We start from the raw sequence: 14266 nt of genomic DNA on the forward strand, positions 1-14266 counted from the left end.
CATTCTACGCTACTCCGATTGACCTGAAATTTTGTAGGCCCCTCTAAAATATCCTTCCCTACAACTTTCATGTTTTAAAGCCAAGGACAATTCTGCTTCTATATATGAGCTATAAATTCGGGCAGAATGCACAATCATAAACCCTAACTTTCCAAAATTTCTTCCAAAACAGAAATTGCTTGCAATAATCCACTTTTTCCACCTTCTAGAGTCATTATATACCATTTCCAATCATCATAGATAGCCACACAATCATGTTCATATTAAAACAGAAAAATCCCCAATAATTATAAAACTTCATCACTTCAACCACAAATCAAGAAATAATCCATAATATTGCATCTCATACCACCACTAATCATGATTTAAGCATCAATTAAGGAAGGAGGGTGGTTCTTCACAACTCACCTTAGCAACACAAGAAAGAGAGCAACTAGTCACATTAGCTTTCCAAACAACTTCACAACCAAGCTCAACTCCACCAAACGAAGAGGTTTTATGGAATAATTGGAAGATTAATCGGTTTAATTGAAAGATTGGGCAAGATTGGAGACTAGAAAATTGAGAGCTTTTCTTTCTTTCTTTGAGCAAGAAAGTCGGCCAAGAGAGGTAAGAAATGAAGAGATTTTTGGCCAATTTTACTTAAATGGTAAAGTTATGAATAGTAGTCAAACTCAAGACTAAATCTTATGGTGACACTTGTCACCGTTAGGTTTAAAACTTATCTGTTTGTATCTCCAATACAAATATCTTAACACTTTGTAAAATAATATCACTTAATACAAATTTCCAACAAATTGTCAAAAATATAATGCATTTACCGCACTTGCGGGTCCCACGTTCAAAATACGCTCTTAATTTCTCAAAAACTAACCAATACTAGAAAAATCATTTTAAAACTATCTTTGCTCATAAAATTTATCTGGGGAATTTTTCTAATAAAGAAAATGTAGAAAAGGCGGGCGATTAAATAAAATAAACCCTAGAAAATTTTCGGGTTCTCACACTCATTCTTTCGGGGCGTCACAACCTCCCCTCCTTAAAAGAATGTCTTCCTCGACATTCCATCTTGTACCAAATCAAGTCGAGACATCCTGTGAGGACTCGCAAAATTTACTTATTTAATCTCCTATTTTTAGCTTATTTAATTATTTATTTGGTCTTTTACTCCGAATATTATTTTCTAAGCTCTTGAGACCTAATTACATGAAAATATAGTTTCATTATATTTTTAAAATGACTTGTTTCAAAAATTAATTTTCGGAAGCTCGTTTAGTGAAAATAGTGAACACGTCTTTGGAAATCTTGATCGATTGAGAGTACAATAGGTTTGAAATATTGGAGACATGTACAATGGACCTAAATTAGGCATTTTAATGTTTAAATACTCAAGTGATAGTTATTAGTACTATCGTTATAAGAATTTCTCGGAAGTTTCGCGTTATCGCGCTTAAATTGGAGATACGCGTTTTCACACGCGCGATTTAAATTCAGGAACTTTAGACCCTTGTTTCGAGACAATTAAGAGTGAATAATGTTTATATTAACATGAGTGCATTAGAGGTTTAGTGCACTAGTGAACCAAACGCGCGAGAAAATCGAGCCTAAAAACGTGCCAAACGAGCCTTACAAGAGTTGACTTTGGAACAATTTTTCACCACACATTTAATCTTCTTTGAGAAGCCAACTTAGATCAAAATCACACTCTCTCTTCTCTCTCCTCACAGCCGGCCAAGCTCCTCTCTCTCTCTAACTCATTTGCAACAAAAATTCTGCACACTAATCTCAACCAAAACTACCCCAAATCACCTCCAAATCACACCAAACTTGGAGACCACTTAGCAAACCTCTTGTAGGTTGGATTTAGCTAACAAAAGGCTGCATCTTCACGGGTTCTTGGAGCTTCAAGAGGGCCGAAATTTCTGATCTTGCACACCCAAGGAATAGGTAATGATCAACCCTTGGATTCTTGTCTTTTGGAATTTATATAGCAAGATTAAGCTCATGCATGCACTTAGTTAGCTTGTTTATGGTGAAAATGAAATGAGTGGGCTCTTGGTATTCCCACACTTGGGTTGTTGTTGCTGATTTAAGGATTACTGTTGGATTTAATGGTAGTTTAGTGGTTATAATGATGAGTTTATGGAGTGTTATTGTTGGAAACTCAAAGTAGAGGTCTTGGCAAGAATTTCCGAAAATGCCCCTGTTTTGTTCGGCCATAAGAAGGCCCATTTTTGGTGATCTATTGGCATGAACCTGATGTATATATGTTATATTATGTGTGTAAAAATTTTCGTTGGAAAACATTAACGTTTGGTGGGTCAAATGAATTTTTCTCCTAGAAGTGGCAATCTGGAAATCTGTTCCGTATTGCACTGTCCAGCGTTGGCATTTTGGCTATAACTCTGTCCTCGGATGTCGAAATCATGTGCCGTCGGTGGCGTTTGAAACTAGACATTCCTAGCTTTAATTTGGTATAAAATTTACGTTCTGATTCCTTGTGAGCAAGCCGAACCAAATGTTTTAAGTTCGCTGTCCTGTTGCTCTGTTCGTCTGGAATGAAGTGTTCAGGCAGCAACTTGATGCCCGAATTTGAACCAGATGGGTGCCGAATTTGGGAATGACTTCTTCTGTGATGTTTTAGTACTATGAATGTATTTTCCAACGGCATAAGCCATGCTCAATTTCGAGCTATATTGACTGAGTTGTGACTGAAACAAGTGGACTGCTCTGTTTTGGAAAACCCTAATGTTGGGACTGGTTTGGAACCAAATCTTGGAATGAACTTGTTAGTTGATGTTTTTGATATTAAACACTTACCAAAGATATTATGGGTGTATCTTAGACCCTTATTTCACAAATGAACCATGGTTGGATAACTTTCTTGGTTAGACGATTGGAAATTTGGAAAATGAAAGTCAAAGGCAGATTGCCTTATAATTTTCCTGAACTTTGGTTGACTAATTAACTATCTTACCGAAAGTATTTTTCCCTGAAATTTGATAGAGTGGTACCTTTCATATGGGAGTAAAATACTGCCAATTTTGGTACCAATCCAAGTTCGTTTCGATACCGAATTAAATTTCTAGTGTTGGAGGTTCAAAACTGGAAATTCTTCTTCAGTCTTGAATCTTCCTCAACTTGGGGCTACTATATCTTGGTGCTCGAAACTCCATTTCTCAATCCGCTTGTATTGTTATACTCTTGGATTGTAACACTATTTGATTTCCAAATTTCAAAGGTTAGTTCAAAACAAGTGAATTTTACTGAATTTCCAAAATTGGCCAAAAACCAACCTTGAAACTGTCTTAGTATTCTACAGCTGTAACTTTGATCCAACTTTTGAATACCTTCCATTTGGAATCATGGGAAAGTGTCTTCTAGAAACTTGTAGTACTCGGAATGTAGTTTCCAATGGTATCAAGCTTTCCAATTTTGGACCTACGTAGTGCAAGATACGATTTTTCTAGAATTGACACCCAAAGCTAAAATTTGACAATTTCTTAGAAATGAGATTTTGGAAACTTACCTTCTTTTCTCGATACCGATTGAACATTTTTAACTCGATTTCATGAAAAATGTTAGTCTCTTTCTTTAGACTTTAAAACTTTACTCTTGAGCCTCGATTATTAATAATTAAGGCCCAATTCATGAATTCCCTTTAGATTGTACAACCTTCTTTGATAAGTAGGAGTTCTAAGTGATAGTGTATAATAGTTAATGGTTGTTTACTCAGGCACTCGAGGGAATCTCCAAGGGGAACTCGGAGCGGACACCTAAAACGCTTGTTTGAAAACTACTCGCTTGTTTTGACTAGGTGAGTGTTCCATATAGGAATACGTAATTGAATAAGTCTAGGACACGCTTATTTCATGATTATTAAGTGCTATGTGTTAAGTATTTACCATACTCATGCCTATTTAAGGAATGTATACTTGCATTGTATATCTACACGAATTGGTTAAATCATTAACCATATCAAATGACCATATGAACTCGATACATGCTTAACTTGCTAGATTGTTTACTTAGTCTACTTGGTTTTGAAAAATGGAGTCGAGTGTGTACTTTATCGCACTCGTTCTCTTTTGAGATGAATAATTCATGCTTGAAAATACTCGAATAACATGACTTGGTATGCTAAGGTTGCATACGTCGTTGGAGTGAATCTCCTCGACTCTCACGTGGTAAAAATGGGATAACGGCCAATGATGGCCTATGCATATGACCAATGCTTGTCAATTAACCGTCAACCGTGAACAGTTAACCGTTAACCGTGAACCGTTTACCAACCCACATGACTACCTGATTACCTGACTATTTGCTCATATGATTTCTAATCTATATGATTATTCGATATCCGTGAATTATATGCTCCCATGAAATCAACTTGTATTGCTTACGTGCTTACGTGCTAAGTATCCACTTGATCACTTGATTATCATGAATCACATGTTATATGAAGTTGTCCATCATTGTTAGGCGAGTGTGTACTTTATCTCACTCGACCTACTCAAATGATGAATTTTACCTTTTGTCGAATTACTTGATTACTTGTGCATGTTGTAAGCTCTAAGCTGAACTTGGGCCCTGCCTCGGTTACTGACCTACTCGAGCCAGGACTGGGCTCGGTCGGGTAGGTTGGAACCCTGGACAACCGTTTCGGTATACTCGAGTATTACCACTGGAGGGATAAGGTGATGGCCAGTCAAACCGAGGGGATCCGGAAGTCATAAGGTGCAGATGACCGACAGAGTTCCACTGGAACACCGTATCCTACAGTATATGTTTACCTTGTATCATAATAATTGTTTCGTGCTAAAATGCCAACATGAAATCCTGAGCTATGCCTGTAATAAGCTCCAATCACTCGTGAACTATACATGCCAATGTCTCATACCATGATAAATGTCTCAAATTACCGTACAAAGATTATCACCTCATGATAACATGCCATTGTGTAACCTTGAACCATGCATATGATATGCCCAACTTACTTGATTTATTTGAACCGTTAGAGTGTCTTGGAACCTCACTGGGCTGTGTAGCTCATTCCACGTTGTGGTTTTCTTTTACAGGGTTCGAGACCAAGGGTACTCGTGAGTAGTACTAGAATGTTTTCTTTTGAAGACTTTAAGTTATATTATAACGGATGGCTATTGTACCATTTTCCGTTGGGTTGTATTTAAGCTTGAAAGCTACTTAGTTGTAAGTGTGAGATATTTGAAGTACCTTAATTGTGTATTGAAGTTAATTAAAGTATTTCGAGCTCTTGAATGATGGATTGTAGTGAGTCCTGGCGAGAGCTGGGCAGGCGTCCCGCGGATACCCTTTGGTTCGCCTTTGGGAGAAGTGGGGGCGTCACAGTTGGTATCAGAGCTTAGGCTTCAGATCTTTGTAGTGTATCCTAGGCTTAAATGTTTAGGATGCCGGACTGTGGGACTGGTTTGAAAGTTAAAAGATTGCTTGTAGCAATGAAATTTAGAGCCAATTCACGTGGTCTCTACAAAGGAGCAAGATAGGACCAAGTGGTGTTATGGTCCTTACTATGTGATTGAGTAAAGGCTTAAGTGCCCTTCTAGAAATGTAAGCTGTGAATCATGAATATTGTAGGTTGTAAAACCTTTATCTTGATAATTGGAGGGAATTTGATATGTATGTTGGGTAGGAATCTCGAATGTGGTGATTTACTCTTGGGACCGGCCAGCTCGAGTTGTGAATTACCTTATTTCGGATTCTTGTACCCGAGTACTTGAGAGTTGAGGGCAACCATAAGGACTTTATATCTCCATTTTTGGGGAATAAGAATGAATCGATATTTCATGTGAATGGTTACAGGAAACCAATAATTGTTTGGTTAAGATGGTACAATAATTAAGAGTGGAAGATGGAAAATATTGTAACTCAAAAGATCCTTGTGTTGGGATTGAAATCGAGCATGTTAGGGAATGAGAATCGTCTAGTTCCAATAATCTAGTGAATCCCTACTTGTGATCTTTTATAGTGAGACGATGGGAGTAGAACTTAGAGTCTGCGCCTTGAAGATGAATGTACTTGTGATGATCACTTGTTTATTTTGCTATTGACTTTGACTTGGCATGAACTTTACTTGGCCATAATTTGTGTTATGATTTAATGAACTCTAGTTTGTGTTTACTTGCATGGTGATAATGTTATTTGTGTAAGTGACTTCATCCTTTTTAAATGTTGCTACTGGTATATGAGTATAGTTCAATTTTAACTAAGTGTGAGGGTTATGCATGTGCGTATAGATTAGTTGTGAACATGGAAACTAGAGGACAACGAAAGGGACGTCAACCTAGACAACCCCGAAATGAAAGAGTAGCTAATGGGTCCGATATTGATCAAAACGTTGAGCTAAGTGCTGGGAGAGGAAATGACCAAATGGGACAAGTTTTAACTCGCATGACGGATATCCTGGAGCTCTTGGTAGCTCAACAAGGTCAAGGTGTTGGACAAGGAAACCAACGTGGAAATCAAGAGATAGGGGAGGATCGAGCTTTAGAGCGGTTTCAAAAATTTTCCCCGCCCAAGTTTGCTGGAGGACCTGATCCAGAGGTGGCTGAGAATTGGTTAGAGAATATAAGAAATATATTCGATGCCTTGGATTACACAGAGGAGAGACAAGTCACCTTTGCTGTATTTCAACTTGAAGGAGCAGCCCGAGCCTGGTGGAATGTTATAAGAAACAAGTGGGAAAGAGATCAAACCCTAAGGACTTGGATAAACTTTGTACGTGAATTTAATGAGAAATTTCTTCCTCCACTTGTCCAAGAAAAGAGAGAAGATGATTTTATAAAACTTCGTCAAGGAACTTTGAGCGTAGCTGAGTATGAAACACGCTTTACAAAGTTATCTACATATGCCCCAGAATTGGTGGCTACTGAACGGAAGAGAATAAGAAGGTTTATCCAAGGATTAGATTTGGAAATCCAAGATGCCCTTGCTGCAGCACAGGTTGAAACATTTAGTGACGCTCTCGAAAAAGCGCAAAGGGTAGAAAGCACAAAATCTCAACTGAGAGCTCTTCAAGCAAGGAAAAGAGATGCATCTGATAGTACACTAGGAGGAAATGGACCACCACCCAAAGTTAGAAAAGAAGTGGATGGAGTAGGACTGTTATTTCCTGCACCACTCATGATAAAGGAACCAAAAGGAACTATGTCGCGAGGGACTTCAGTAGAACAGACACGATCAAAGAAAACCTCGCAAGCCAGTCAGGTCACAACACCTCGTCCGACTTGTGGATATTGTGGAAGGACGAATCACATTGAAGAAAACTGTTGGCTAAAGGGACGAAAGTGTATGGGGTGTGGGAGTACCAACCATAAAGTTCATGACTGTCCAAGGAGGTATCCACGAGAAACTACTGCTCCACAAGGAAATGGAACTGTCCCTCGACAAGTCAATGGAAGGAGAAACCGACCAATAGCATCTGAAAGAACGCATAACATGAACACACCACATGGTTCAGAGTTGTCTGAAATTACAGAAGGTATGAATTTCGAGGACGAAATTCTTTTAAGGAGGGGAGGTTGTGAGGACTCGCAAAATTTACTTATTTAATCTCCTATTTTTAGCTTATTTAATTATTTATTTGGTCTTTTACTCCGAATATTATTTTCTAAGCTCTTGAGACCTAATTACATGAAAATATAGTTTCATTATATTTTTAAAATGACTTGTTTCAAAAATTAATTTTCGGAAGCTCGTTTAGTGAAAATAGTGAACACGTCTTTGGAAATCTTGATCGATTGAGAGTACAATAGGTTTGAAATATTGGAGACATGTACAATGGACCTAAATTAGGCATTTTAATGTTTAAATACTCAAGTGATAGTTATTAGTACTATCGTTATAAGAATTTCTCGGAAGTTTCGCGTTATCGCGCTTAAATTGGAGATACGCGTTTTCACACGCGCGATTTAAATTCAGGAACTTTAGACCCTTGTTTCGAGACAATTAAGAGTGAATAATGTTTATATTAACATGAGTGCATTAGAGGTTTAGTGCACTAGTGAACCAAACGCGCGAGAAAATCGAGCCTAAAAACGTGCCAAACGAGCCTTACAAGAGTTGACTTTGGAACAATTTTTCACCACACATTTAATCTTCTTTGAGAAGCCAACTTAGATCAAAATCACACTCTCTCTTCTCTCTCCTCACAGCCGGCCAAGCTCCTCTCTCTCTCTAACTCATTTGCAACAAAAATTCTGCACACTAATCTCAACCAAAACTACCCCAAATCACCTCCAAATCACACCAAACTTGGAGACCACTTAGCAAACCTCTTGGAGGTTGGATTTAGCTAACAAAAGGCTGCATCTTCACGGGTTCTTGGAGCTTCAAGAGGGCCGAAATTTCTGATCTTGCACACCCAAGGAATAGGTAATGATCAACCCTTGGATTCTTGTCTTTTGGAATTTATATAGCAAGATTAAGCTCATGCATGCACTTAGTTAGCTTGTTTATGGTGAAAATGAAATGAGTGGGCTCTTGGTATTCCCACACTTGGGTTGTTGTTGCTGATTTAAGGATTACTGTTGGATTTAATGGTAGTTTAGTGGTTATAATGATGAGTTTATGGAGTGTTATTGTTGGAAACTCAAAGTAGAGGTCTTGGCAAGAATTTCCGAAAATGCCCCTGTTTTGTTCGGCCATAAGAAGGCCCATTTTTGGTGATCTATTGGCATGAACCTGATGTATATATGTTATATTATGTGTGTAAAAATTTTCGTTGGAAAACATTAACGTTTGGTGGGTCAAATGAATTTTTCTCCTAGAAGTGGCAATCTGGAAATCTGTTCCGTATTGCACTGTCCAGCGTTGGCATTTTGGCTATAACTCTGTCCTCGGATGTCGAAATCATGTGCCGTCGGTGGCGTTTGAAACTAGACATTCCTAGCTTTAATTTGGTATAAAATTTACGTTCTGATTCCTTGTGAGCAAGCCGAACCAAATGTTTTAAGTTCGCTGTCCTGTTGCTCTGTTCGTCTGGAATGAAGTGTTCAGGCAGCAACTTGATGCCCGAATTTGAACCAGATGGGTGCCGAATTTGGGAATGACTTCTTCTGTGATGTTTTAGTACTATGAATGTATTTTCCAACGGCATAAGCCATGCTCAATTTCGAGCTATATTGACTGAGTTGTGACTGAAACAAGTGGACTGCTCTGTTTTGGAAAACCCTAATGTTGGGACTGGTTTGGAACCAAATCTTGGAATGAACTTGTTAGTTGATGTTTTTGATATTAAACACTTACCAAAGATATTATGGGTGTATCTTAGACCCTTATTTCACAAATGAACCATGGTTGGATAACTTTCTTGGTTAGACGATTGGAAATTTGGAAAATGAAAGTCAAAGGCAGATTGCCTTATAATTTTCCTGAACTTTGGTTGACTAATTAACTATCTTACCGAAAGTATTTTTCCCTGAAATTTGATAGAGTGGTACCTTTCATATGGGAGTAAAATACTGCCAATTTTGGTACCAATCCAAGTTCGTTTCGATACCGAATTAAATTTCTAGTGTTGGAGGTTCAAAACTGGAAATTCTTCTTCAGTCTTGAATCTTCCTCAACTTGGGGCTACTATATCTTGGTGCTCGAAACTCCATTTCTCAATCCGCTTGTATTGTTATACTCTTGGATTGTAACACTATTTGATTTCCAAATTTCAAAGGTTAGTTCAAAACAAGTGAATTTTACTGAATTTCCAAAATTGGCCAAAAACCAACCTTGAAACTGTCTTAGTATTCTACAGCTGTAACTTTGATCCAACTTTTGAATACCTTCCATTTGGAATCATGGGAAAGTGTCTTCTAGAAACTTGTAGTACTCGGAATGTAGTTTCCAATGGTATCAAGCTTTCCAATTTTGGACCTACGTAGTGCAAGATACGATTTTTCTAGAATTGACACCCAAAGCTAAAATTTGACAATTTCTTAGAAATGAGATTTTGGAAACTTACCTTCTTTTCTCGATACCGATTGAACATTTTTAACTCGATTTCATGAAAAATGTTAGTCTCTTTCTTTAGACTTTAAAACTTTACTCTTGAGCCTCGATTATTAATAATTAAGGCCCAATTCATGAATTCCCTTTAGATTGTACAACCTTCTTTGATAAGTAGGAGTTCTAAGTGATAGTGTATAATAGTTAATGGTTGTTTACTCAGGCACTCGAGGGAATCTCCAAGGGGAACTCGGAGCGGACACCTAAAACGCTTGTTTGAAAACTACTCGCTTGTTTTGACTAGGTGAGTGTTCCATATAGGAATACGTAATTGAATAAGTCTAGGACACGCTTATTTCATGATTATTAAGTGCTATGTGTTAAGTATTTACCATACTCATGCCTATTTAAGGAATGTATACTTGCATTGTATATCTACACGAATTGGTTAAATCATTAACCATATCAAATGACCATATGAACTCGATACATGCTTAACTTGCTAGATTGTTTACTTAGTCTACTTGGTTTTGAAAAATGGAGTCGAGTGTGTACTTTATCGCACTCGTTCTCTTTTGAGATGAATAATTCATGCTTGAAAATACTCGAATAACATGACTTGGTATGCTAAGGTTGCATACGTCGTTGGAGTGAATCTCCTCGACTCTCACGTGGTAAAAATGGGATAACGGCCAATGATGGCCTATGCATATGACCAATGCTTGTCAATTAACCGTCAACCGTGAACAGTTAACCGTTAACCGTGAACCGTTTACCAACCCACATGACTACCTGATTACCTGACTATTTGCTCATATGATTTCTAATCTATATGATTATTCGATATCCGTGAATTATATGCTCCCATGAAATCAACTTGTATTGCTTACGTGCTTACGTGCTAAGTATCCACTTGATCACTTGATTATCATGAATCACATGTTATATGAAGTTGTCCATCATTGTTAGGCGAGTGTGTACTTTATCTCACTCGACCTACTCAAATGATGAATTTTACCTTTTGTCGAATTACTTGATTACTTGTGCATGTTGTAAGCTCTAAGCTGAACTTGGGCCCTGCCTCGGTTACTGACCTACTCGAGCCAGGACTGGGCTCGGTCGGGTAGGTTGGAACCCTGGACAACCGTTTCGGTATACTCGAGTATTACCACTGGAGGGATAAGGTGATGGCCAGTCAAACCGAGGGGATCCGGAAGTCATAAGGTGCAGATGACCGACAGAGTTCCACTGGAACACCGTATCCTACAGTATATGTTTACCTTGTATCATAATAATTGTTTCGTGCTAAAATGCCAACATGAAATCCTGAGCTATGCCTGTAATAAGCTCCAATCACTCGTGAACTATACATGCCAATGTCTCATACCATGATAAATGTCTCAAATTACCGTACAAAGATTATCACCTCATGATAACATGCCATTGTGTAACCTTGAACCATGCATATGATATGCCCAACTTACTTGATTTATTTGAACCGTTAGAGTGTCTTGGAACCTCACTGGGCTGTGTAGCTCATTCCACGTTGTGGTTTTCTTTTACAGGGTTCGAGACCAAGGGTACTCGTGAGTAGTACTAGAATGTTTTCTTTTGAAGACTTTAAGTTATATTATAACGGATGGCTATTGTACCATTTTCCGTTGGGTTGTATTTAAGCTTGAAAGCTACTTAGTTGTAAGTGTGAGATATTTGAAGTACCTTAATTATGTATTGAAGTTAATTAAAGTATTTCGAGCTCTTGAATGATGGATTGTAGTGAGTCCTGGCGAGAGCTGGGCAGGCGTCCCGCGGATACCCTTTGGTTCGCCTTTGGGAGAAGTGGGGGCGTCACACATCCCTCAAGAATCTCTCAAGCATTCCAAGCAGACACTAAGAGTCAAATCAAACCCACAGTCCGGCATCCTAAACTTCAAGCCTAGGATACACTACAGAGATCTGAAGCCTAAGCTCTGATACCAACTGTGACGGCCCCACCTCCCCCTAAGGCGAACAAGAGGGTTCGGCCGGCCGCCGGCCAAGCTCTCGCCGGGACTCAGTCGCTCACTACAGTCCTCAAACAAATGACAAGATAAAACTCAAATATTACATCAAATTCTCCACTAATTACATATCCAAAAGCGATGCGTCCATGCTTCCACTGCGCCACTCTGATCCATGATCCAACAATTATACAGGAGGAAGTCCAAATTCAAAGTACACATGAGATAATTCATCCGATCACAGGAATAAGTACTACAAGCCTTCCTTCGCCTTGAGCCCTGTGGAGGGGAATAAAATATTTTTGGGGTGAGTTAGAAGCTCAGCGAGTAACCGGTAAAATCAGTAATCAAATCAGTTTCGCAATAGTTCATTTCAATGATGTCATAAATCAAATGATAAGTCCAGAAACAATTTCAACATTTACAAAACATTAAATATGGAGTATCAATAATTCAAGAAACATGTACAATGGAAAGCGATAGTAACATTCATGAAAAGGATACGTTCGTTCTCCTGTCACTTCCCTTTTATTTTTCATTTGAAATTGCATTTTTTTCATTCAACCTTTTCCGGACATCGTCCAGGCTCCACCAACCTCCACTAACCTACAAAGGTAATACTCGAGTACTCGCGCAAAGAAACTTCGTGAGCAACTCAATGTACTTATTCAAGCCATACACAAGTCCTTTGAAGGATTCATGCATTCAAGTGAAGGTGGTCGCGGTCCGATAATGAGCATTGAAGCTACACCCGAGGATTAGGGTTTTGCCAAACCCTAATTTCCGTTTTAGCATCATAGTTAGTTATTTTCACATTAGTTGATTAGATTGAATAATTGGCTAAGTGCATATCGCACGTAGAATCGCCAAGGGTAGGATTGCTAATTTACTCATTATTATTTGCTAGAGTGGGCTGCCTAGGAAGGAAAGCCCACGTGAGGCCCAACCCGTCGGGGGTTAAGCCTCCTTTATTAGGGCCCATATCCACTGCGCCCTTAGTCCATTTTCTACTAGATTAGGGTTTTCACTTGTAGCCTATATAAGGCACCATATTACATCAATAAAGGGTAGACACTTTTATGATAAAAATATTGAGAGAGTTTTCTCCATAGCTTTCGAGCAAACCTTGAACAACTTAGAGTTATACTCTAGTGTTCTTGTTCGGCTTATCAATTCAAGAATCGCACTTGAATTGTGGCGCCTTCTACACTTGCCTGAGGTTCACTAATTCGTTTGATTACGGGTTGAGATAGTATCAACAAGTTCGTAGTCACGGGGATTAGAGGGGTCGTAGGGTTTCCGCTGCCACTGTTTCTTGCACCCGACGTCAAATCCAACAAGCGATCTTGGGTCGCGAATCTTCTCACCAACGAGATTCGTATCAGCTGGTATCAGAGCTAGCTTGTTGGTAACATAGTTACCCCTCTTTTCGTGTCTTAATTCATATCTGTCTCGGTAGCTCAAAAAAAAAACATTTTTGAAAAACCCATCAACACAAGTCGCACTTAAACCCGGACAGACCTGGGAAATTCTGCCCAACGAAGCCTGTGTTCAGTTGAAGTTGCTGTTGCGCCAAAAAAAAAAAAAAAAAAAAAAAAATGAACCCAGCAGCCAGAGGAACGTTTGTATCTTTGTTATGGTGCAATCCTAGAGCACTTGGGAAGAGGAATATGGTCGGCTGAACATTTAGAAAAGAAAAGAAACAAAAAAAAAAAAAAGGGAAAGCGAAACAGCCGCTGAGGACTTCCAATCCTGATTGATTTCTAAATCCAAAGGAGTTTCCATTCTTATTGCTTCCTGATTTGTAGCCCCCACTTACCCATATTCATACCTTGGCATTGAACCACACCTCTGCACAACAAACAGACCCTGAAACAGCCCAACCAGCCGCACCTAACACCTTATTGCCTAGACAGCCGCACAACAAACAACAAACCAGTTTCCTAACAAAACAACCACCCACTAGCATTTGCTTCCACTTTCGGTTACAACACCTTGTGAGCAGATATCAACTACTATCAAGGGCTAACCGACCCATTCTTGCACATTCCCCATAGAACCAATTCCCCATAAAATCATCAGCCAAGCCCAAGGCAGCCGTAACACAAAAAAACAAAACAAAATTCCAGCAAGCCAAAGTCCATTGAGTCATTTCAGCCTTGAGTCGTTTCTGGATTTGCCCATTGAGTTGTTCATTGAGTCCTGGTCAGTCTTGAGTCATTTATTGTGTCTTTCATTCTCTCCCATTCGAATGCCACGCATTTGTTGACCTTGGTCGGTAAACGATCCAA

General features: G+C 38.9%; 2 long non-coding RNA genes across 3 annotated transcripts; both read left to right on the top strand.

The window, feature by feature from the left end:
* The first annotated feature begins 1739 nt into the window (after positions 1 to 1739).
* Positions 1740 to 5271, top strand: LOC140021657 (uncharacterized). 2 transcript variants are annotated; one of them, XR_011825558.1, is made up of 3 exons: positions 1740 to 1947; positions 3737 to 3817; positions 5079 to 5271. It is a non-coding gene; the product is annotated as an uncharacterized lncRNA (long non-coding RNA). The 2 variants fall into 2 exon arrangements; XR_011825557.1 differs by lacking the exon at positions 5079 to 5271 and having other exon boundaries at positions 3737 to 4115.
* Positions 5272 to 8192: 2921 nt separating this feature from the next.
* On the top strand, positions 8193 to 11735 carry LOC140021131 (uncharacterized). Its single transcript, XR_011825103.1, has 3 exons — positions 8193 to 8409; positions 10199 to 10279; positions 11541 to 11735. It is a non-coding gene; the product is annotated as an uncharacterized lncRNA (long non-coding RNA).
* The last annotated feature ends 2531 nt before the right edge of the window (positions 11736 to 14266 follow it).

This window comes from Coffea arabica, chromosome 11e, assembly GCF_036785885.1.
Source record: "Coffea arabica cultivar ET-39 chromosome 11e, Coffea Arabica ET-39 HiFi, whole genome shotgun sequence".
NCBI classification, from domain to species: Eukaryota; Viridiplantae; Streptophyta; class Magnoliopsida; order Gentianales; family Rubiaceae; genus Coffea; species Coffea arabica.